We start from the raw sequence: 25,017 nt of genomic DNA, 5'->3' as shown, positions 1-25,017 counted from the left end.
TGCAGACATTACTTAAAAAAAAAAAAATGAAGTAGTTTAATAAAGTCTAAGATTACTTGTTGCAGTGAATGCTGTTCTGTTTTTTTTAAAGATTTATTTATTTAAAAGAAAGTGTGTGCCTGTGAGTGGGGGGAGGGGTGGAGGGAGAGGGAGAGGGAGAATCTCAGACTCCACACTGAGCATGGAACTTGACTCGGGCCTGGATCCCAGGACCCCAGGATCATGACTGAGCCGAAATCAGGAGTCAGATGCTCAACCTACTGAGCCACCCAGGCACCCCTTAATATTATTACTATTTAAGTCTCTAGATCCAGCACTTGAACTTGAACACAGCTCTGTAGTTTTTGCTCTATAATTTTTTTACTTTCTAATTGTTTTCTTCCAATAATAAAACCATCCTTTTATGGAAAAATTAGTACCAGTTCTGTTACAGTGTTACAATGATTATACTAGAAAAATGTCCCATTTCCTAATATCCCTTCTAGCAAGCACGCTGGAAGTTTGTAATGAGATATTTAAAAGTCTCGAAAATCCTAATACTTTTTTGCTAACAGCAGCAGAAAAATGCTTTTCTTAGTTCTCTTCATAACCAACTGTGAATTATGTTAATATAAACTTAAACTGCAGAACATTCAACATTAATTCTCAGTGATCATATTGATCATTAGATTCCAAAAATCAAGAAAGATGCCAACAAAAAAAAAGATTGAATGACTCTTTCTTAGGTAATGTGTGTATTAATCATGTATGCTCTACTGTGTCTCTCAGACCACTGATAGTAGTTGGCTGCAGTGGTTGTTGAAATGCGCACATTTCTTGCTAAGGATCCTTGTTTTGCACTCTGATATTTTCTATTCTACTGTGGTAGCCAGTTTCCAAGATAGATTCCAGTGTTCTCAACTGCTGGTATTCACATCCTTGCGTAGTCCTCTCTCACACTCAGTATGATTGAACTGTGCAGCCAGTTGGGTATTATCTACATGATGGTGTGTGACTTCTGAGGCTTGGTCATGAAGGACATTGTAGTTTCTGCCTTGCTGTCTCTTGGATCACTCTGGGAGAAGCTGGCTCCTGGGTCACGCATGAAGACACCCAAGCAGTCCAATGGAGGGGTCCACATGGTGAGGAACTAAGACATTCTGATAATAGGGCACCCTGTCAAACTTGTGAGTGAGCTATCATTTCAAAAATGTTATAGGGGCGCCTGGGTGGCTCAGTCCGTTGAGCGTCTGCCTTCGGCTCAGGTCATGATCTCCAGGTCCCGGGATCGAGTTCCTGCATTGGGCTTCCTACTCCGCAGGGAGTCTGCTTCTCTCTCTCTCTCTCTGTCCCTCTGCCCTTCCCCTCTACTCATTCTCTCTCCCTTAAATAAATAAATAAATAAATAAATATCTTTTAAAAAATGTTATATAATGAATCATACAGTATGTAGTTTTTTGGCTTGGCTTTTTTAACTCAGCATAAATCTCTGTGGTGGGACCACAGCTTTTTCTGTGGTATTCGGCTAGAAGTTTTCTGTCTTGCTAGACTGTCTCTTTCCTGGGACTTTGGCTGTGGAGGGCAGGTTATTGGGGGGCTTTTTTGGTCTGCACCCACTGACGGGGGCAAAAGCAGGTTGTCTCGGCTTTTTCAGCTCCAAGTCTGAGATTATATGAGACAAAAATAAAACAAAAACAAAACCCCAGGGAACTCACCATCATGTTGTTCCTCAGATTCTAAGTCCTTTAGCCAGTCTGCGTGTCTTTTCCACCTTACAGAGTCTTCTTAGGTTTGTTTTACATGTTTTCAGTCTTAGTGGAAGAAATAGGGAAAATTATGCCTGCTCCATCTTCCTGGAAGTGGAAGTCCCCAGGGCTGCCCGCTTCACTACATGAAAGGAAAATGATTTTTTATGATGTAGCTTTCTGCTTTTTGTCCTTATGGTTTGAATATTTTAGTTGCAGGAGAGAACATGTTGATCTTTATCCATTTGTCCAACAAATAGAAATAAACTAGCTCTTTGATTTGTCCATGTTACTTCTAGTTGTTTTTATACTTACTCGGATGAATTGAGAGAAGTGCATGAGAGAGTCTGGAGGGTCATGAGCAAGCAGTCTTGCTCTGGTTCCTAAGGTATTTTTAGGAACCTCCTACTCAGCAAAAACCTCTTCCACCACTGAATTCTATCCCCAAACTCTGATAAAATGTTTTCTAATTTACAAGTTTAACATGGGCTCTATTGTCTAAGTAAACACAGGGAATGACAGACAGTTCCTACATTCCTTGGCCTTGAATTGTGCTGCCCCTTATGAATGACTGGTCAGTCTGGGGGAACTCAGCCAATACAGTACAGACAGCTTTCTGTAATTTCAGGTAAAGCCTTCAGGTTCATCCTGAGTGGTGCACAGAATGGAAAGTATGTTTGAATTAGCACAGAGCCAAAATTGAACCGGGATCCATTCTTCACACAGGATGTGCAGAAATCCTACCCCACCAGTGCAATGAATTATTACAAGATCAGAATTACCCACTTTTAATATAAAAAGACATCCAAGCTGAGGATAACGTCTTAGACCCCTAATGTCAGTATTTTTACTTGACTTCCTCTTTGCGTTCCCCAAAGGAAAACAGTGTCAACGTTCAACTGGATTGTGGGCTTTTGCCCACAGTCATTTGAACTTCCCTGTCTTTTTCTGCTTTATCTTTGCTTTATTTTTCAGAATATGCATGATCTTTTTTCTGTGATCTCTCTATGCTTTCTATTCATTTAACCTTTTCTATAAGAATACCTCAGTATATCCAGTTTTCCTACCCTTCTCCCAGCCTTCCTAATATCGATTATATCACAGTCACCTAATATTAGTGACAACTATTGTTTATACTGTCTTTTGTACCCAGAGCTACCTTCTTTCAGTAGTAACTGCAAAAGAAGCCAGAGAACAAACTGTCCTTGTTCTTCCGAGGTAATTTTAAGGCTTTTGTTGCGAGTGCTAGTCTTGTTCCACCTAACCCACTTTCTTTCCTTTTTTCTATTTCACATGGGTATTTACTTGTCTTGCTTATCAAGATCTGGTTATTCCTACACCTATGCGGTGTAACTTTGATCTGTTTATTTCTAGAACCTTGAATTTTTCTTGGCAGTTGGTATCTCAGATTCCCTTGGCTAAACTGATCTGTTTCCCAACCTGAGTCTTACTCAAGGCCAAGAGTTTGTGGAATCTTTACTGTCTGATTGCTAGGCTTTGGCTTATTTTTGAACATCCACCTCAGTGACTAGCTTTGGGTCACTTAAAGTGTTTCTGCTCTTCACCCCTCCTCACATAATCACATATGGCAACTTTGTGAAATGTGAACTCCTTTTTGTCACACTTGAACTTATGACCCTATCCAACTCTCTCCAGGCCTATGTTTACACTTGGAAAATTTGACTTTCCACGTACAATTGATTATGAAACCCTGTCAATTTTGTGTTCTAGAAATTTCTAGAACCTGCTCCCTCAGAATTATATATAGGACTGCTTCAGCTGCAAATTAACAGAAACACAATTCAAGCTAGCTTTTCAAAAAAAGGAAACTTATTCTTTATTACTAGAAAAGTCTAGAGATTAATTAAAGTTAATTAGACCCATATACTCAAAACAGTGTCATCAGGAACCTTCCTCTCTGGTTCCTTCTGTTCAGCTTCACTCTTGGGCAAGCAGAATTTTTTTTTTTTTTTTTTGCTTTTTAAAACTTTATTTCAACATAACTATGCTTACAGAAATACATTCATATTGGTTAATAGAATGCAATTTAAGTTTAACTTATCCTGCACAATTTGGACCAGAGACTTGGTGCATGGTTTAAGCTTAAAAAAAAAAAGGATTTGCAATCTGGTTTATTTTTCATCTATTACAAATGTATGTAAAAGATCCTCCCATCAAATGCTGCTAAAGCAGGCAGCAAGAACCTTGAAATAGTTTGGTTTGTCTCGGAAAAACAACACGTATTGCACTGTAAAAGTTTATAAAATTGGTACAACAAAACATTGTTGTAATGTTTCAATGCCAGTTTACAAAGATCAGTTAACTAATGGATGTTGAAAAAAGGGTGGGGAGAGCTTATGTACACAAATGAAAATGTAAAAGCTATCGATTTAGTTAAAATTGCATGTAGATTGCAAGTCTACACAAACCAAGATTCAGATAATTTATTGAATCGCAAGCAGAATTTTTTATGGTGGGAAAGATGGTGCTCTGCAGCTCCAGGCTCACACAGTGCTTACAGACATGCCTCTGGGTAAGGAAATTGGGGGACTGGGGTGCAGGGGTGGGAAGGAGACTGACTTTGGCAGGATTTGAACTTTTTTACCTTGTGCTGATTAAATAAGTGCACCAATAGATCATTACAAATTGTATTACAAATTGGAAATTCAATCCGTAGAGATATGAGCTAAGTAGAAATAATAAAAATCCTGTTAATTAGGGAGAAGGTGAAAAGGTGAGGACAGCAGTATCAAATACTGCCCAGGGTACAAGCAGGTGAAGAACTGAAAAGTGTCAACTGGTTTCAACAACATGGAGGTCAGTGATGAGTTTGACAAGGGGAAGTTTGTTGGGACAAATAGCCAGAATGTGGTGGGTTGTGAAATGAAGGGGAGCAGAAAGGAAGGGAGCACGTAGGAGGGGAAGTATTGGAAGACTGATGGGAAGGAGCCAGCGGAGTGAGGCAGTTTGAAGATACAGGATAGAGTAAGGCACTTGAGAAGTCATAAGAGGTAGGCCACTTCTTCCTCTGAAACAGGAGGGAAGAAACGAAGATTCATACATAGATAGATTTGTGTTATTGTTCTGGTGGCAGGAATTTGAGGGGGTCCTTTTGATGACTTTTGTTTCTCTATGAAAACAGAAGTCTGATTGCCTCAGATTGCCTGCTGAGTGATTCTGCAGGGCTGAATGGGGAGGGATGTGTGTGTGGCAGAATTCAGAAGTTTGAGAAGAATAGAGAAGATTTTTATCTATGTTACAGAGATGTGGAGAATAGAAAAGTAAGACAACTAGAAAAACATAATTCTGTAGTTTCTTTTCAGTGCTGAGAGCCCATTTGAGGTTGATGACCATAAAACTATAGTAGCTTCCATCTACTTGACTGTGATTTTTCTCCAGCAAAGCTCATGGGACAGTTGGAGGAGGTGGGGAGTTGGTGTTACCCAGGGTCAAAAGGACAATGGGACAATGGAATTTAAAGCTGTCTTCTTAATGTATATAGTCTGTTCTGCCTTCTTTGACAACATTTTCCGCTTCTTCCCTAGATATTCATCTGATCAAATAATGCTTGTCATTTTTATTTTCTGAGAAAATTATATATTTTAAAAATTTTATTTATTTATTTGAGAGAGAGAGAGAGAGCACATGAGGGGGGAGGGCCAGAGGGAGAAGCAGACTCCCCGCTGAGCAGGGAGCCTGATGCAGGACTCTATCCTGGGACTCCAGGATCATGACCTGAGCCGAAGGCAGTCACCTAACCAACTGAGCCACCCAGGCGTCCCGGAAATTATGTATTTCATATATATTTTTAAAGTTTTAGCATGAAGTTGTAGACAGTATTTTGTAAAGAAAAAAATCTTCCAGATCTATCATTATAGCCTTATTTCATTCCTTACTTTCTGTATGTATTTGCTCTTTTTTCTTGATTAGCTAGAGGTTTTTTTGTTTTTCCTCCTCAGAGAACCCATTCTTAGATTTTTTTCAGTTCCACTCTTAAGCCACCTTTAATGTTGTCCGGCCTCTTCCTGTTCCTGTGTTAGACAGCTGCTGTGGGGGAAGGACACATTTCACCCATGCTCGTACCTCTCATAACAGTGGACTCTGATGTCTTCCACAACCTTGGGGTTCAATTCATTTTTATGGGAATGGCTTAAATTTTAATGTGTGATTATTTTCCTTTAGACTCTGTAAAAGAAACTTAGGGACTTCATTAAATTTGCCCTAGTTTTTTGGTTTAGGACTTAAACGTATGGTTTTTCCACTTCTAACAAATTAGTGGAAAATTTTACACATTTTATAGGTTAAAGGACTACTTACTGTGGCAACATGGGAAAGGGAGGAGATACCAAAAAGCTCTATTTTATGGTTTCTGAAATTGGAATTAAGAGATGATGTTTAAATTGTTATCCATCTATCAACTTGGTGGCTTTGGGTATGACTTGAGTGCAGAGTATGAGGTGGTGTGTGTACAACAGAACTGAAGAGGTGAATTTTCCTTCTGCAAAGATGTTTGGTAGAATGTTAGTGAGTGGGTGGGACAATGGGCATCCGGGCATTCTTGTACACTGCATGCAGAAGTGAATATCATTATGGCCTGCATGAAAAGCCATTTGGCAACATCAAAAGCCTTACATATGTGCATATTTATATGTCCCAGAAATACTGCTGCCAAGAAAGTATCCTGTGGCAGTACTATAGACAAGAGGGCAAAGATACATGTATATACGTATTTACTGCATTACTGTTTTGAGTAGAAAATGGAAACTGAAAATTTTGAATCATAGTGATTTGTATAGATTGTAATATAGCTATATAATAGCTGGCTTATTATCTAAAAACAAGAATGTGTGTGTGTAAATATATATATGTAATTGTAATATACATAGTTTCCATTTAAAAACCTGGAAAGGGGTTTTAGTCAAGGTAGCAGCAGGATACAGATGGCACACTCAACTTGAGTAATGTGAGAGAGTTCAATATCAGGATTATTCACAAGGTGTAGGCAGGCTATAGAGAAACAGCAAGGTATGGGATAGAACCTGGAGCTGGTGAGGGTGTGGAGGATAGGTTCTTACCACCTGCAGGTCTGCCTGAAGGGGCTGGAGGAAGGGGCTGTGAGGCAGGGAGAGCTATGTGGAAACACCTTTTGACAGGATTGATGACTTGTTCTAAAGGCGTGTAGCCTTCCCACAGCAACTGTACAGTGTGGGTGCTAGGGAGTGAGTGTCTTGGCCTCTCCTTCCACCCCCTACTCTTAACCAGTGTTCTTCATTCACTGAGCTCAAGCAGAAATCAGGCTGCAAAGGGATTGTCTCCTAAGGCACAGAGCAGGGTGGCAGGATTGAGAGGGGATCTGGAGGGGCAAATAGAAAACATCCAGGTCAACAGAGGTATGCCACTAGGTTAATAGAGGTTGTCCTGGGCAGTGGGATTATGGGTTGATTTTTTGAAAATGAACACATATGACTTGTGTAATTTTTTTAAAAGTTTAAAAGGTTTTTTTTCTTCCCATAGGCATAGTTTATCTTAAATCATCTGAAAATTAGGAACTTGCTTTGCCAAAATTCAGTTGTTTTGTACCTACACAGCTGAATGCCCTCTCTTAACCCTTAGCCCTTACTTACTTAAAAATATCTTCAGAGTTTCTTTAGTTAGAAAACAAAAAGTTTGCCTGATTCCCCAATGTTAGCATTTGGGGGTGGGGTGGGGAATTGGATTTATTTGGGAATTCTGATTGCCTCTTGATGAAACTCTTGGGACCACTGTGACATTTAATGTCATTATATATAAAAGCAGCCTGAGTTTCTCAGAAGAAAGGAGCTTTAAAAAACACAATCTAATTCTATAATCCTGATAGAATATAGAATTTAGTTGGGTTAATAGCATCATTAAAGCATTCTTTTCTTTTTAAAGGTATGGGTCTCACCTTTATTTTTTTTTAAGATTTGTTTATTTATTTGATAGAGAGAGACAGAGAGAGAGAGAGCATGAGCTGGGGGAGGGGCAGAGGGAGAGGGAGAAGCCGACTCCTGGCTGAGCAGGGAGCCCAGTGCGGGGCTCCATCCCAGGATCCTGGGATCCCATGACGTGAGCGGAAGGCAGACACTTAACCAACTAAGCCACCCAGGTGCCCCACATTATTCTTGAAATGAATTTGTTAGGCCAGTTTAAGATAAAATAGCCTACATTATGTCCTTCAGTGGCATATAAGGAAACATTTATATTATTGTTTTGTGAATACTGTTCCCCCATGGAGCAGCTTTAATATATACTAATTTTCTTCCTTTATTTTGAGAGCTTAGGACCTTGATAATGATGTATAATTATTCTAAAAATGTTGATATTGCCTATAGTTAACTAAAAAATGAGCAATGTCTTCGAAAGGTCTACCTTCAAGGGAAAGTGTTCTGTATAATTGACCCAACTATGCATTGTTAAACTTTCTCCTCTTTTTCTCAGCTATTGCTTTTTTCTTTATTGGCACAGTTTTTTAAATTACATTTTCTATTAGTGCCTTTTCTGGGGAAAAGATGGGAGTATGTGTATGGCATGTAAAGATGTCATCTTTCAAAATCAGTGATTAAAAAAAAAGCTTAAAGTCAGCCAGAGAAGAAAAAAGACATCGTATTAATTTCCTATAGCGGCTAACAAATTACCTGAGGAGCTTAAAGCAACCCAAATTTATTATCCTAGAGTTTTGTAGGTCAGAAGTCTGACATGGGTCTGACTGGGCTAAAAACAAGGTATCACCAAGGGCTGCATTCCTTCCTTTCTGGAAGTTATAGGAAAGACCTGGCTTCCTTGTCTCTTTCAGTGTCTAGAGGCCACTCATGTTCCTTGGCTTATGGCCCCTTCCTCCATCTTCAAACCCAGCACTAAGCATCTCTGTGATCTTTCTTCCATAGTTACATTTCTTTTTCTCACTGTATTCTGCCTCTCTCTTCCACTTTTAAAAACCCTTGTGGTTAGATTAAACTCACACAGATAATGCAGGATAATTTCCCTATTTTAAGGTCATCTGATTAACAACCTTTACTCTATCTGCAAATTTAATTACCTTTTGCATCTAACCTAACATATTCATAGGTCTCATGAATTAGAACATGAGTATTTCTGAGAACCATTTTTTCTGCTGACCGTAGTCCATTTTTCTGTCCCCCAAGTATATCTGTCCCACATGTAAAATACATTCATCCCATCTCAAATCTCCAGTTACAGCATCAACACAAAGTAAAGAATTTCATCTAAATCTCATTAGCTCAGAAGTCCCAAATCTCATCATTTAAATCAGGTATGGCTGATTTTTTTGTTTTTTTTTTTTTGCTTACCTCATACATATTACAAACAGAGGAAACAAGATAAAGATAACCGTAGATTTCTCATCTGACACAATACAAGTGAGAAAATAGTGGAGCAACCTATTTTCAAGTAGTGAGGGGAAAAAATTGCCCGTCTAGTATTCTATACCCAGCAAAAATATACTTATTTTATTCAATTGAAAAGAAGGTAGAAAAAGAGGAAAAAGGGAAAAAGAACAGATGGACCATATAGAAAAAAACAGTAATGTGATAGACTCTAACTTAACCACATCGTTGATGGCATTAAATGTAAATGGTCTGAGCACTCTAATTGTAAGGCACAGATGATCATATTGAATAAAAGCAAAACTCAATAATATACTGCTTACAAGAAACACAGTTGAAATATAAAGACACAAATAGGTAAAAAGTAACAAATGGGAAAAGATATTTCATGCTGATATTAATTATATAAAAGCTGGAATGGTTATTGATAGCAAACAAAGTAGATTTAAGAACAGTTACTGTTAGTAGGGATGAAGAATGTGATTTCATAATGATAAAAGACTCAGAGTATCATGAGGCAAAACAATCCAGAACATTTATACAGCTAGCAGAAATTCAAAATACAAGAAACACAAACTGATGGGACATCAAGGAGTAGACAAATGCACAATTATAGTCAGAAATTTAAAAACCTTTCAATGATTGATAGACTAGACAGAAAATAAACAAGGACGTGAAAGACTTGAACAATACTATTAACAAACTTCAACTAATTGACATTTTAGAAAACCCCATCCAAAAACAGCAGAATGCATATTCTTTTCATATGCAATAGATCATTTACCAAGATAGACCATATCTTGGGGTATAGAACATGTTTAAATGAGTTTAAAGGTTTTCTCTGTGGGAAACAGAACGCCACAACGACCACTGGTGCATGTTCGCTCAGACTCCTAGATCTCTGAGAAAACTCGAGATTGCAGGGTTAAAAATAACCCAAAAGGATCAGAGTGAAATGCCCTTGGGATGTGTGTGGTCAGTTCTAAAGTCCGCAGCAGCAGATGTTTGGTAGGTAGGAAGCCAGCTGCAAACAGCAGGCTGGGCACTCCTTCCCCCTCTTTGTTCCCTCGTCCCTGTAAACACTGCACTCCCCTCTTTGTTCCTTTATTCTGTTTTAAAGATTCTTTTGTGCCTGACTAATCCTGTATACATGGAGGAATGTGCCTTACTACGCCCCTGCTGTGGAAGGTATATAAGAGTATGGAAAATAAACCTCGGCACCTCGGGCTGTTTGTTCGGGGTGCCCTGTGCCTCACTGTACTGTCATCTCTTTTTCTCAGTTCCTTCGCTCCCCCAGGTCCCCAACTCTCAGAGGTCGACATTTCATGTCATAAAAACATATCTTCTCTGGTCACTATGGAGTTAAGTTAGGCATCAGTAACCAAAAGATCTCTGGAAACTAAAGAACACATTTATAAATTCTAGATAACCCATTGGAACAAAGAAGAAATCAAAAGAAAAATATAACTATTTTGAAGTGAATTAAAAGGGAAACAGAACACACCAAGCTGTGTAGGATACTGCTGCTGAAGTAGTACTTAGTGGGACAGTTAGAGTACCAAGTGCCTACATTAGAAAAGAAGAAAAGTCTCAGAAGATCTCAGCTTCCCCTTAGGAAACTAGAAAAAGGAAGAGCAGATTATACCTAAAATAGAAGAAAAGAGGGTAGAAATAAATGAAATAGAAAACAAAAACAGGAGAGAAAAGTCAAGGAAACCAACAGCTGAGTGTTTGAAGAAAACAAAGTAATCAACTTCTAGTCAGAGTGATCAAGAAAAAAAAGAGACAAGACACAAACTACCCATATCAGGAATGAGAGAGGAAATCAGTCTGTCTTACAGCTATGTAAAGGATAAAAAACTATTTCAAACAACTTTAGGCCAGTAAGTTTAGCAACATAGATGAAATGGAAGAATTCCTTGAGAGATGCAAACTACTAAAGCTCTCTCAAGAGAAATAGATTACTTGAATAGTCTTATATCTATTAAAGAAATTGAGTAACTCAGATAATAAGAGAAAAAAACTATAGACACATATCTCATTAACATATATGCAAAAGTTCTAAGTAAAATTTTGGCAAATCAAAATTTTGGCAAATCAAATTTGGTATATTGTTGAATTTGATTTTGGCAAATCAAATTCAACAATATACAAAAAGCATACATTGTGACCAATGGAGTTTATCCTAAGGGTGTAAGATTGGTTTAACATTTGAAAATCAACTGATAAAAATCAGCATATCGGGGCACCTGGGTAGCTCAGTCGGTTAAGCGTCTGCCTTCAGCACAGGTCATGATCTCAGTGTCCTGGGATCAAGTCCCGCTCAGGCTCCCTGCTCCATGGGGAGCCTGCTTCTCCCTCTCATTCTGCCCGTCCCCCTACTCGTGCTCTCTCTCTGTCAAATAAATAAAATCTTTTTAAAAATCAGCCTGTTAACAAACTAAAAAAGAAAAATCGTATGTCCATCTCATTAGATACATGAACAGTATTGGACAAAGCCCAACACCTATTCCTGATAAAAACTCAGCCAACTAGGACTATAAAGGCACTTCTTCAACCTGATAAAGACAATCCATGAAAAATCTAGAGCTAACATCATACTTAATGGGCAGAGAATTAATGCACTCCTTCTAAAATGAGGAACAAGGAAAGGATGTGTGTTTTCATCATTTCTATTCAATATAATGTTGAATTATGTTGAAGGTATAGCCAGTGCAACTGGCAAGGGGAAGAAAAGGCGTCCAGGTTAGAAAGGAAGAAGTAAAACTATTTTTTTGGCAGATGACATGCAGAAAACCTTGTGGATTCTACAAATATGATACTAAATGTGATTTTATCAAGGTTGCAGAACATAAACTATTCAATTAGATTGTTACAATATATTAAATAACATGTACGGTATATCATAATTGTATTTCTATACACTAGTGATAAACAATTGGAAATTGAAATAATATTTATATAGCATAAAAATATAAAATACTTAAGGATAAATCTGACAAAAGATGCCCAACACCTATATGCTGGAAACTACAAAATATTACTGAGCGAGTTAAAGACCTAAATGAAGAGGTGTACCCTGTTATGTATAGGAAGATTCAAAATTGTTAAGACGTCAAGTGTCCCCAAATTGATATTTAGATTCAGTGCAATCTCAATAAAGATCTTAGCACATCTCTTTATAGAAATTAATGAATCGATTCTAAAGTTCATAAGGAAATGCTAAGAATAAAAAAAGCAAAAACAAAAAGTTCATGAGTTAATATGACCTTTGTTCAAGGGTAATTATGGAGCTGCAGTAATCAAGATGGTGTGGTCTTAGGGTAAAAATAGAGGAATAAATCAATGTAACGGAGTAGAAAGTCCAGAAATATACCCACATTTTTAAGACAATTGATTTTGACAAAGGTGTAAAGGCAATTCAGTGGTGAAAAATCTTTTAATCAAATGGTTCTGGAATAATGGAATATCTAAATGCAAAAAATAAACCCTTCATCAATACTTTATACCATGTATAAAAATTAACTCAAGATAGATATAAATCTTGGGGCATCAGAGTAACTTAGCTGGTTAAGCCTCCGACTCCTGATTTTGGCTCAGGTCAAGATCTCAGCGTTGTGAGACTGAGCCCCAGGTCAGACTCCATGCTGGGCCTGGAGCCTGTTTAAGATTCTCTCTCTCCTGGATGAAAGACCTAAATATGAGATAGGAATCCATCAAAATCCTCGAGGAGAACACAGGCAGCAACCTCTCTGACCTTGGCCGTAGCAACTTCTCGCTAGACACATCTCCAGAGGCAAGGGAAACAAAAGCAAAAATGAACTGTTGGGACGGCATTAGGATAAAAAGCTTTTGCACAGCAAAGGAAACAACAACAATAACAAAAACTAAAAGTGAACCTACAGAATGGGAGAAGATATTTGCAAATGACAAATATCTCGACAGATAAAAAGCTAGTATCCAAAATCTATAAAGAACTAATCAAATTCAACATCCCCAAAATAAAAAATCCAATCAAGAAATGGGCAGAAGGCATGAATAGACATTTCTCCAAAGAAGACACACAAATGTAAAACAGACACATGAAAAAATGTTCAACATCACTCAGCATCAGGGAAATACAAATCAAAACCACAATGAGATACCACCTCACACCTGTCAGAATGGGTAAAATTAATAACTCCGGAAACAGCAGATGTTGGCAAGGATGCGGAGAAAGGGGAACCCTCTTACATTATTGGTGGGAATGCAAACTGGTGCAGCCACTCTGGAAAAGAGTATGGAGGTCTGCAAAAAGTTAAAAATAGAACTACCCTACAACCCAGCAATTGCACTACTAGGTCTTTATCCAAAGGATACAAAAATAGTGAAAATCTTCGTGACTGTGGCTTAGGTAAAGATTCCATGCATATGAAAACGATCTGCAAGAAAACTTGATAAATTAGACTTCATTAAAATTAGAAACTGCTTTTCAAAGACACTATAAGAGAATGAAATGAGAAACCAAAGAGTGGGAGAAAATATCTTCAAAGCCTACATCTGATAAAAGATACATAATCCAGTTTAAAAACAGGCAAAAGATTTGAACAGAGACATACCAAAAATATATTCATATATAAAATAAACATATTAAAAGATGCTCAACATCATTATTCATCAAGGAAATGCAAATTAAAACTACAGTGAATACCACCACACACCTTTTAGAATGGTTAGAATGAAAAAGACTGACCCCATCAAGAGTTGAGGATGTAGAGGAACCAGAACTGATATATGTAAAATGGGAATGTAGGTGAGTACAACTAGTTTGGCGACTAGTTAGGCAGTTTTAAAAATGCTAAACATACTCTTAACCATATGACCTGGTCATTTTGCTCCTAGGTGTTTACCTAAGAGGAAAGAGAGCTTGTGCCTATACATAGACTTGAATATGGTTGTTCTTAGCAGCTTTATTTATAATAGCCCCAAACTAGAAACAATCCAGATATCCCTCAATAGGTGAATAAATAAATTGTGTTATATCTACGCAGTGGAATACTAAGATATAAAAGGGAGCGATGAGTACAACACAGGTGTATCTCAAAATAAATATGATGAGTGAAAAAAGCAAGACATAAATCATACCACTTACATAAAATTCTAGGAGGTGCAAAGAAATTTAATGTAATACGGTGCCCTGATGAACATAGGGGAAGGGAAGGAAAAATAAGATAAAAACGGAGGCAAATCATAAGAGACTCTTAACTCTAGGGAACAAACAGGGCTGCTGGAGGGGAGGTGGGTGGGGAGATGGGGTAATTGGGTGATGGGCATTAAGGAGGGCACTGGATGTAGTGAGGAGTGAGTGTTTTATGCAACTGATGAATCACTAAATATTACCCTTGAAATTGTATACTATATGTTAACTAACTTGAATTTAAATAAAATCTAAAAAAAAATAAAGTGATACAGTGCAGATCCATGGCTGCTTAGAGATGAGGGAGATAGGGCTAGTGAGGGACAGGAATAGAGAATACAAATAGGAATGAGGAAAAATTGTGCATGCCTATAAATATATGTTAAAACTTGCCAAATTGTACATTTATATATAATCGGTTTATTGTATCATATGGCAATAAGAGGTTATGTTCATTGTTAAATAAGATTGTTTTTTTCCCACAGAAGATGCTATATTCATTTGTTATTTGTTCAACTGATAATGGGTTATGATTGTGATAAAAAATGCTTGGAATATGTTTTGAGCTAATTTTTATATGTAAAATGTTAGTTTCGGAGAACACAAAAGTTCACAAGACCATCTTTTTTCATTGTTTCCCTTTGAGTGAAATACAGCAGTCTTACTATGCAATTATCTTTTGGTTATTATCCATGGAGTGTTAGCCAAGCGTTCTAGACCAACCACAAATTTCAAAATCTTTTTTCTTTCAATGTTATAAATAATAGTGATAAACACTTTCCAATGGTCACTTTGACAGAATGTGAAGACACCTGAAATTGGTTCATTATCTTCTCTGACTTGTCCCCTTTCACATCCTCAGCAGGCGGCATGTGCATGTCACAGAATTCTAAAAAGCAAGCACACTGAGGTGGTATTTGGGCTGTTTGGGTTCCTGGCAATCCCATGATGTTTTTATTCACACACAAAGGGGGTCCTGAATCACTTAATTGCAAAATCAACTGATAATCAAGATTATCCTGGGTGGGCCTGACTTATTCAGGTAAGAGCCCTTAAAAAGGAGGGTCTAGGCCCTCCTTAAGGTAAGACACTCTCCCCCTTGTTGGCTTTGAATAAATAAACTTAACAAAGCAAGTGGCCATGTTGGAGAAGCCCATGTGGCAAAGAGCTGTGAGTGACTTTTTAGGAGCTGAGGGTGGCCTTCAGGAAGAAACTAAAACCTTCAGTCCTGTAGCTGCAGGGAAGCGAATTCTGCCAACAACATAAGGGAGCTTGGAAGTGGCTCTTTCCCCTATCGAGCCTCTGGTGACTCAGCTGACACTTGGATTGCAATTTGGTGAGGCCTGGAAGCAGAGGACTCAGCTAAGCTCAGCTTCTACTCTATTGAAACTGTGAGCTAATAAATTGTGTTGTTTTAAGCTGCTAAGTCTGTGGTAACTTGTTACACAGAGATGGGAAACTCATTCAGTCCCCTTATCTCTATTTTCTTCTAATTTTTTTTTCTTGTTTCAGCTAGCATGGCCTTTCTGAATGAAAATTTTGACAGTATTTCTCTTCCTGCTTAAAATCCTACAGTAGCTTCCTATGGCCTAAAAGATGAGGTCTAAACTTGCCACAGGTGTTAAGAGTCTTCATGATGGGCACTCACCTGACTTTTCCTCCTTCCCATGCTTCCCTTATGTACACCCTATGCTTTTATCATCAAAACCACCATTATCAAACACTCTTTCACTCCCATTCCTTTGCATATGTCCTTTGTCTTTGGTTTACTTATCTTCTCCACCCTTTGGTAAGCATTAGGGTTATTCTCTTACCCCTGGGTAGATAGTAGGATGGCACTTCCGTTCCCCATCAAAGCTAGGTGTGACCATGTGACTTGCTTTAGCAAATGAAAACAGAACATTGGTGACACATTTGTTAGAGATAGAGACTTGGAGAGCCAGTGCAATATTTACGACATCCCCTTCTGCTTAGAGCAACTGGTGATGCTCCAGATGGTGGAAGCTCCGTCAGTCTGGGTCCCAGAGTGAGAAGACATGAAGAGCCCCCAAGCTAACCTGATGGGTTTTGTGAACAGTTATAAATCTTTTTACAAATCAACAAGATTTGGGGGGTTTTGTGTCCTGTGGTCTATCTTACATTATACTGACTGATACATCCCTCCTTCTTGTGGACATATATATCCTATAGGACTCAGCTCAATTGTCTGGCCTATCTAGATAGAGTGAAAGGGCTTTCTTTTCTGTGTTCCAACAATATACCTCTTTATCTCTTTAGTATCTATCTCATAGATTGTTGTGAAGATTACTTGAGTAAACATATAAGGTGCTTATTAACAGTGACTGGCACACTGCAAGTGCTCAAAAAGGATTAGCTGTTATTATTTTATGGCACTTCCCTTGATTGCAATTACCTTTTAAATGTTTGTCTTCTTTTAGACTGTGCTCATTTGGAGGGCAAGGACTATGTTCTCTTTCATTGTTATATCATAGACACCTGGTCCAGTGCCTAGAACATGATAAATGTATATTTAATATATACCAGAAATCCCTATTTCTAAGTTCCTTCATTTGGAAATGTAGTGCCAATGTGTATTTGGTTACCATAAGTCTTAGTGTGAATAAGAAAGTTATGGTTTTCATAGCCATTGAACAATGAGGAACAGTTACTAGACTACACTGAAGATTGGAGTAAACTTGAATTCAGTCTGTGACCTTGGAGAAGTTATTTAACCCTTTATTTAACCCTTTAAGCTTCTTTTTCCTCATTTGTAAAATGGATACCTACCTACCTCATGTGGGTGTTATAAGGAATTAATTAAGTAATTTTTGTAAAATAACACAGTGCTTGGCACGTAGGGAAACATTTATTTATGATTTTTTAATGGCTTGACTTACATATATTGTGAAATAATTAACGCAATATCTTTCGTTAGTATCCATCGGATGGATATAATAAAAAAAACCAAAAAAGAAAAAAAAAATTTTCTTATTTGTTATCACCTTTGTTTTTGTTTTCACCTTTGACTTTTCCCTGAACTATTTGTTTAGGTATCTGTTTACAAAAGTACGAGTCTAATACTTTCCTCTTTCTTTTTCTTTTTCTTTTTTTTTTTAAAGATTTTATTTATTTGACAGAGAGAGACACAGCGAGAGAGGGAACACAAGCAGGGGGAGTGGGAGAGGGAGAAGCAGGCTCTCTGCAGAGCAAGGAGCCCGATGCGGGGCTCGATCCCAGGACGCTGGGATCATGACCTGAGCCGAAGGCAGACGCTTAACGACTGAGCCACCCAGGTACCCCTTTCCTCTTTATTTTTCATAGAAATGATTGGATAATAAATAACTTTTACCACACACCTTGAGTTTCACACTCTAATTGCAAGTAACATGAAATAATACGGCGTATATTTAACCGTTTGAATTAAAAATGACACCAGGTGTTTCTACTGTCATTGTATAAGAAATTCACTAATGTACTTAGCATTCTCAATGTAATAAAATTCTATAAAGAAAACTGTGCTTGTCCAAAGAGATGTTATAAGTGAAAAGCACATCTTACATATCTTTCCTGCCAATATCACAATTACACCGTTTCTATCTCAAAGAACCAAGTATTATCTGTATTAAATCTAGATGTACCATTTTTTACAGATCCTTGCATCTTTAAAGGTAGCTGCCAAAAATAGTCTCAGTGGGTAATCTTTAACTCATTCTAGAAAGCCTGTTCAATTCTTTTCAAATGAAATTGCAATCTAGTTAAAACTAAGTGTCCCTTTAGAAACAGAATAGAAGAGTGAAGAAGATTAAAAAAGAAAACGGTCCCAAAATGTGACTCATTCCTCTGGTTTGAGGTTTTAAAGAGACATGCAAGGGAGAGCAGAATATAGATTTTCATTTCGTGGTGAGTAAAAAATTACCTTAGTGGTAAAGTGGATACTGTTTTGCATGAAATACTGCAATTTCTTGAAAGAGTAATCTAAAAACTTATTTGGATTGTTGTTAGCAAAGTTCACACCAAGTTTCTTCAAAACATAGCTCCTAATCTTTTCCCAGACTTTTTGCAGTACTATAATGGTAGAATGAAGAAAATATTTTGATACTAGAAAAGATTTCCTCTGCATTGTAATGGAACCCCCAATTATCACAGTCCATTATTCTAGCAAGGTTTGTATTGTGAACTCTTAGTCCTTTTTTCTTTCATATACCATGTTCCAAAATTAATTGCAATACTCTGAAATGTTAATTGTGGTTAATGAGCATTTGGAGTTGATTTGTTTCTTATAAAACATTTTAAAAGTTAGAAGTATCCTTAAATGGTTGGGCCAGTTTTTCATTCACCTAACTTTTAGAAGAAATTGAACTACTTTGTTTCACCACCTCTTACATCTTTTCTGTGACACAGATTTTTTTTTTGTAAAGTAGAAATAGTTTATTGCTGGGCACCTGGGTGGCTCAGTCGTTAAGCGTTTGCCTTCGGCTCAGGTCATGATCCCAGAGTCCTGGGATTGAGCCCCACATCGGGCTCCCTGCTCGGCGGGAGGCCTGCTTCTCCCTCTCCCACTCCCCCTGCTTGTGTTCCCTCTCTCGCTGTGTCTCTCTCTGTCAAATAAATAAAATCTTTTAAAAAAAATAGTTTATTGCTACCGTAATCAAAAGTGATACGATGGATATTTGAAAAATAGGATTCTTATAAATTCTTAACTAAAATGATTTAGTGAAAACTTTTGTTTATGGTTCTGTTATTTTCATATCAGGAAATTTCCAGATTAGGAAATTCATATGTAGAATTGGTAATTATATATTTATTTGAATACGTAATAGCACTTGATTATAGTGTTAACTGTCACCAATATAGTCTGGTGCCATAGAGGTTAATATCAAATATTTAAGAATCTAATTTTTTTTGTAAGATTTTATTTATTATTTATTTATTTTGTAAGACAGAGACACAGTGAAAGAGGGAACACAAGCAGGGGGAGTGGGAGATGGAGAAGCAGGCTTCCCACGGAGCAGGGAGCCCGATGTGGGGCTCGATCCCAGGACCCTGGGATCATGACCTGAGCTGAAGGCAGACGCTTAACGACTGAGTCACCCAGGTGCCCCTAAGAATCTAATTGTTAACAAGTAATGATGTGACAGCTTGTGTTTATAGCACTTACTGTACTCATCTAAGCAACAAAATAACAAAAGCAATTTCTTCTAGGGTGCAATATTTACTTTTCTATAAAAGTAAATACTGCATAAGAAGAGTCATTTGGAAAAGGCTTTTATGAACAAAACATGCCATGTTTCAGCTTTCTAATTTATAATAACATCTGCATTTTCAGACGTATAATTGTCAGTCATGAAAAAGCACCATATCTTTTTAAAATTTTTTATTAACATATAATGTGTTATTTGTTTCAGGGGTACAGGTCTGCGATTCATCAGTCTTACACAATTCACAGCGCTCACCATAGCACATACCCTCCCCAGTGTCCATCACCCAGCCACCCCGTCCCTCCCACCCCGCTCCACTCCAGCAACCCTCAGTTTGTTTCCTGAGATTAAGAGTCTCTTATGGTTTGTCTCCCTTCTAGTTTCGTCTTGTTTCGTTTTTTCCCTCCCTTCCCCTATGATCCTCTGTTTTGTTTCTCAAATTCCTCTATCAGTGAGATCATATGATACTTGTCTTTCTCTGATTGACTTATTTCGCTCAGCATAATACCCTCTAGTTCCATCCACATCATTGCAAATGGCAAGATTTCATTTTTTTGATGGCTGAGTAGTATTCCATTGTATATATATACCACATCTTCTTTATCCATTCATCTGTTGATGGACAGCTAGACTCTTTCCATAGTTTGGCTATTGTGGACATTGCTGCTATAAACATTGGGGTGCATGTGCCCCTTCGGATCCCTACATTTGTATCTTTGTGGTAAATACCCAGTAGAAAAAGCACTGTATTTTAATATGGGAAAAAGGTCATCGCTGCTGTCACAACAATCCGTCAATTAGGGTAGTGTGGGTCATGTGCTTGGGTTTGGAAATCAGACAGACCTGGGCTTCTTCCTTGGTTTCTCCTTCTTGCAGTGTGGAACAGGCAAGTGCCTCAGTGTCTCTCAGGTTTGTCACTTCTAAAGTGGCAATGTTAGCATCTATCTCCAAAGGTTGCTGGGAGGTTTAAATAAACCCTTGTCGAACATATTGCCTGGTACAGGGTAAGCACTTAATGCCTATCACTATTATTATTACAAGTGTAGTACTTTATACTTTACACTTTACAAAGTACTTTCACATACAGTCTCTCATTTGAGATAATTAGTTCCTGGATGACGGTACAAATTTTATCACAGAAAGAACTACGTGCAAATATTTAATAAGCATGATTGCTATTGGATTTGTTCAGATGGAAAAGCAGCAGATTACATTCCCTTTGCTTTGATGTAAGATCACAATATGTTAAAGGTACTTTTTTTTTTTTTTACTTAAATTGCACCTGACTTCAAATCGTTTAAAGACACAATTTCATTCATTCACCCTTGCCAGCCTTTATCCCACATAGCTATCTTTTATCCCCACTTTATATTTAGGGAAGAGAAATGTGAAAAAACTTCCTGAGGCCAGAGGGCAGTCAGCTGTATAACCAGCCGTCACCAGATGATGGAATACTCAGAATACACTATCTTCTGCTCTGGCGCTGGACGAATCCTGAAATTTTCAAATCTTGCTGGTAAGCATTTGAATGCACAGAAATGAAAAGCAAGACACCAAAACAGTGGTGGTGTGAATGAAGCCTGATATCCAGTCTTGTCCATTTATGCCTTTCATCTTCTCAGTGATCAGCAAGTGTTAAACCCATGTTAAAAAGTACCCTGTAACCTCCGACCTTAAGAAGATGAACAATGGTGTGGGGAGCAGTTAAAGGCCCCGTTATACAGGAGTAATTTTTTTTTTTTTTACGAGATTTCCAGAAAGTACTCACATTTCACCCACAGGTTGAGAATTTTGTTCTCTCTTGGTCTGTATGGAGTTAGGTTCTTGCCAGAAGGAAGCAGGGAAGTATTAGTAATAGTCTCAGAATAACCTGTGAGGACACTGTGCTGTAGGGGTATTTCTAGAGGCAGAGGACAATGGCTGCCATTCTCTCACCCCAAAACGTGCTGGGGATAGGAGTGGCCAGTTTGCATACTCAGCAAAGGTTACAGTTGAGCTTGTTGACAAATTTCAGTTTGTTCCTGGGGAAAAACTGTTCTAAGAGCCTTGTGGGAAAACAGGACATATGTGGAGCCACTGTTATTCCATTCCGATTTCAGCACATTGCTATTTATGAATGGCTTCCTTTTAATTAGGTGTTTAATTTAAAACAGAACTAGTGACTATAACAACCCCCAAAGCACAAACTTGGAACATTAACCATTTGATGGTGGGGGCAGGGGTTCAAAAAGTCTTTCAATCATAAGGTTATAATTGATTGTGCAGCACATGAAAGAATTCTTTATTATTTTACAGGATAATTAAGAGAACATGGAAAACAGCTTCCCCTGCTAAATAAACCGAATTTGTTTCTCAGAATTACATTTTTTTTTTTGGTAAAAATTTGTACCTCAATGAGCATTTATTTTTAATTTTTGAGTGGGGGTAAATTAGAAGGGATCTTTAATTTGGGTATAAGTATTTTTAAATTTCTTGTTCCTTTGCAGGTAGTTTCTAAATCTAAAGCCATGAGGAAGGACAAAAGCAAATGGAAAGGGACATTACATTATTAATGGTCACAGGAACAAAAGTGCACTAAACTGAGTCATCAGTAAATTACTATAACCCCAGGACTCTAACACCCTTAAGGAAAAACATGGCATGCATGGCAAATAATGCTTTAAGGATTTATTTAACAATTTTCTCCCCAGATGAAAATTAAAAGTGTTTCATGGAGTCATTTTGAGATAATCTCAGAAGTATTAGCAAAAAGGAACTGGTCTTTTTTATACTTAATGGGGGAAAATGTTCGTATTTTAGAATAGCATTCTGTGATTATTTTTAATGGGAAAATAAAATATAGGTGACTTCTCCAGGAATCAATATCCTCTTTTCTCCATCCGTGGTGTTTTGCAGGCTGATTAATTTGCAGAGGTTGGGTTTGACTGCTGCTGAAGTAGGAAGTGTTATAGATTCTCTGTTATTCTTCACTCCACTTGGCTGAGGTCTATGGTTCTATCTCTATGTATTTATCTACCTTTCCACATGGTGCTTAGCACTGTAGCTCTGGGCCTCTCCTAAATATATTGTGAAAATCTATTGTACTGAACTCTCAAGTCTCTTGCTGTGAATAGGTAACTACTCTGCGTGCTGCCACCCCCCCACCCCCCAGAAGAGCTGTTCTGTTAGGTAAAGGTAAATGAGCCAGACAGAAACAGGCATTTAGAAAACAGCTTTGTGTGTATACGAAGGATGTATCCAGTTAAGTTTTGAAAGCGAAAAGGGGAGGCACTGAAGGTCATACAATTTATATAATTCCTATAGCAATTAAATGATGACAGAGGCAACTTGCTCAACATTGAACGTGTGGTATTCATAAATGGTTGAAAGAGGAGCTCGGTATCTCCAGTCTCTGACACTCTGGCACACTTTCCCAGTTACGGTTATCCCAGATACAGATTTTTTTCTGTTTCTGGTGAATGGCTAATTCCATGAACTATATCATCAATATTCTCTACATCACCTCTTTTCAAAAGTTTGAGAGAAATAAAGCATAAAAAAAGGGTTGGTGTTTTTTTGTCTAGCCTAGCCAGAAATGTTTCTGACAGATCACTTCTTTAATCAAGTATTTCTCTATATTTGAAATATTTCAACTTTAAATAGCTGAATTATTGAAAGTCCTCTCACTTTTAAGTGTAGGTATCTTGAAGTTGTGTCAATGTGTGTGTTGAAAAAAAACTGGGTAACGTTTGTATAGCTTCAAAGGTTAAGTTGATTTAAATACAGACTGAATCAAGTATAATATAAAAGCCTTTCAATATACTTGATCCATTTTTTATGTACTTATTGTACAGCTTATTAGAGGACCATCAAAACTGCATTAAAAATGCAAACTGTTTAAAGTCATGCCATTTAGAAGGATAACTTGATGATAAGCTAAATATATCTCTTAGTCAGGAAGAGACTGATGCCTTAGTAATTATGGTGATGTATAAATAATGAAAAATTTAAAAATTCCTCAATTGGGGTTGTTGAAAATAATAATTTATAATATTTAATTCATTGCATTTTCTGAAAAATATAGCATTAAGTATTTTGATATAAAGTCTACATATAAAATACTCTGAATTCTTTCCCAGAAGCAAATCCAGAATCATATTGGTGAATAAACACCATTATTGCTTCAGTAAACAGCTACTTAAGAAATCTGCTCCCAATTAACCTTATAGACAAATGAAAAGCCATCTTCTAAAAATGGACACATTTATTTCTGTAAATATGTGAACTCCTTAGCATTTCTACAATGTTGAAATAAACTGTTTTCCATCTGTATGTATAGATCAGAGTTGGGAGCAATCTCTCTGTCCCTTACAAACAGCCTTGACTGCCTACTCTGAGTTCAAAACTGCCTTAAAATGTGTCATTTTTTGGTATACAAAAGGCATTCTAAAATTGTATTATGCAGTTATTGTGCTGAAAGACTGACCCTTGCCATGCTTTGTTTACTGAATGTCAAATTTTCATTTGTATTACAGCTGTGCACCATAGCAGTTTCGGTTTTGTATGAAGGGCAACTAATGCACAAAACAGTCAAACCACAGAGCAGTAATTAGTCTGGAAAAGATCAAAGTGTGCTCTTCTAAATCCAGCCAATTTGCTCTGGGTGTGCAAAACCAATAGTCTTTCTTTTGCTAAGGTCTCTTATTAATTTTTGCTTTCGTTTGTTACAGAGCAGCTGCTTTACTGTCAATCCAACATCCTGCTTTAAAAAAAATCCATTTTGATGCCACAAATGCAATTTCAGTGGGTTTAGGAATAATAACCAGCTTTTTTTTCACGCCACTTCTAGGAGATAGAAACTTGAAATGAAAGTTTTTAGCATCTGTAAAGTGAAAGAAAGCAACATAAGGCAGAGCCCTGTTTGGATTCGTTGCTCTAGAAAGAGCTGAAGCAGTGTGATCTGTAAGTACTTCTGCTTTTAGTGCTTTTAACCAGCTCTACCCTTATCACTATATGTTTATTGCTCTCTTCTCCTCTTAATATGAGTTGTTTTTTTTTTAATACCAGCAGAAAAAAACAATCCTTAAATGAATAGTTCACACATCTCAGGATAAAAACACAAAAATAAGTACTATTGCTTGCTATTTTCTTGATGTAATTATTATTATTTTTGAATGAGTATGGAAGTGGTAGTTGAAGATGTTGAATAAATTTCATCATAGGAGGTAAGTGAATATAACTTGTGAAGGGAAAGTGTACAATATCATCACTTACAAACTGAAATATGATCTTGGAGAACATATTTTAAGTGTAGTGTATACATTTCTCCCCTTCTACATTTTTGTCATTTCTCCTCTCAGTATTCTCTCTGGCAAAGGGAGGGAGATAAACAAACTGGTTAGTTTATTGATTCCTATTAATATGGCAGCTTTTCTGTAATTGTTACCTTGAACTCTGCTCTCAAATATTTTATATTTGAATGTATATTTAAATTTCTTGAATGTTAACATGTATTAGCTGAATGAATATATTTTTATGTGTCTGGTGTTGCAGCAGTTTTCCTGGCTTCACAACAA

At 37.3% G+C, this 25,017-nt stretch overlaps 2 long non-coding RNA genes across 9 annotated transcripts in view; one reads left to right on the top strand and one right to left on the bottom strand.

Annotated features, from left to right (window-relative positions):
- The window catches only part of LOC148161526 (uncharacterized), a 133,542-nt gene that overhangs the window by 1,272 nt on the left and 107,253 nt on the right, over nucleotides 1-25,017 (top strand). For 4 of the 5 annotated variants that reach the window (XR_015767535.1, XR_015767533.1, XR_015767532.1 and 1 more), the window contains exons 2-4: nucleotides 17,384-17,557; nucleotides 20,839-20,978; nucleotides 24,291-24,403. This is a non-coding gene — a long non-coding RNA (uncharacterized LOC148161526). The remainder of the gene's footprint in view (nucleotides 1-17,383; nucleotides 17,558-20,838; nucleotides 20,979-24,290; nucleotides 24,404-25,017) is intronic. The other variant, XR_015767534.1, reaches the window with a different exon arrangement.
- The window catches only part of LOC148161527 (uncharacterized), a 146,126-nt gene that overhangs the window by 26,766 nt on the left and 94,343 nt on the right, over nucleotides 1-25,017 (bottom strand). The gene's annotated exons all lie outside the window — the stretch shown is intronic.

The sequence above is a fragment of the Eumetopias jubatus genome, unplaced genomic scaffold (assembly GCF_037043125.1).
Source record: "Eumetopias jubatus isolate StellerSeaLion01/CBP00866 unplaced genomic scaffold, mEumJub1_p1.0 scaffold_176, whole genome shotgun sequence".
Lineage (NCBI taxonomy): Eukaryota > Metazoa > Chordata > Mammalia > Carnivora > Otariidae > Eumetopias > Eumetopias jubatus.
This window is presented reverse-complemented; position numbering and strand designations above follow the sequence as displayed.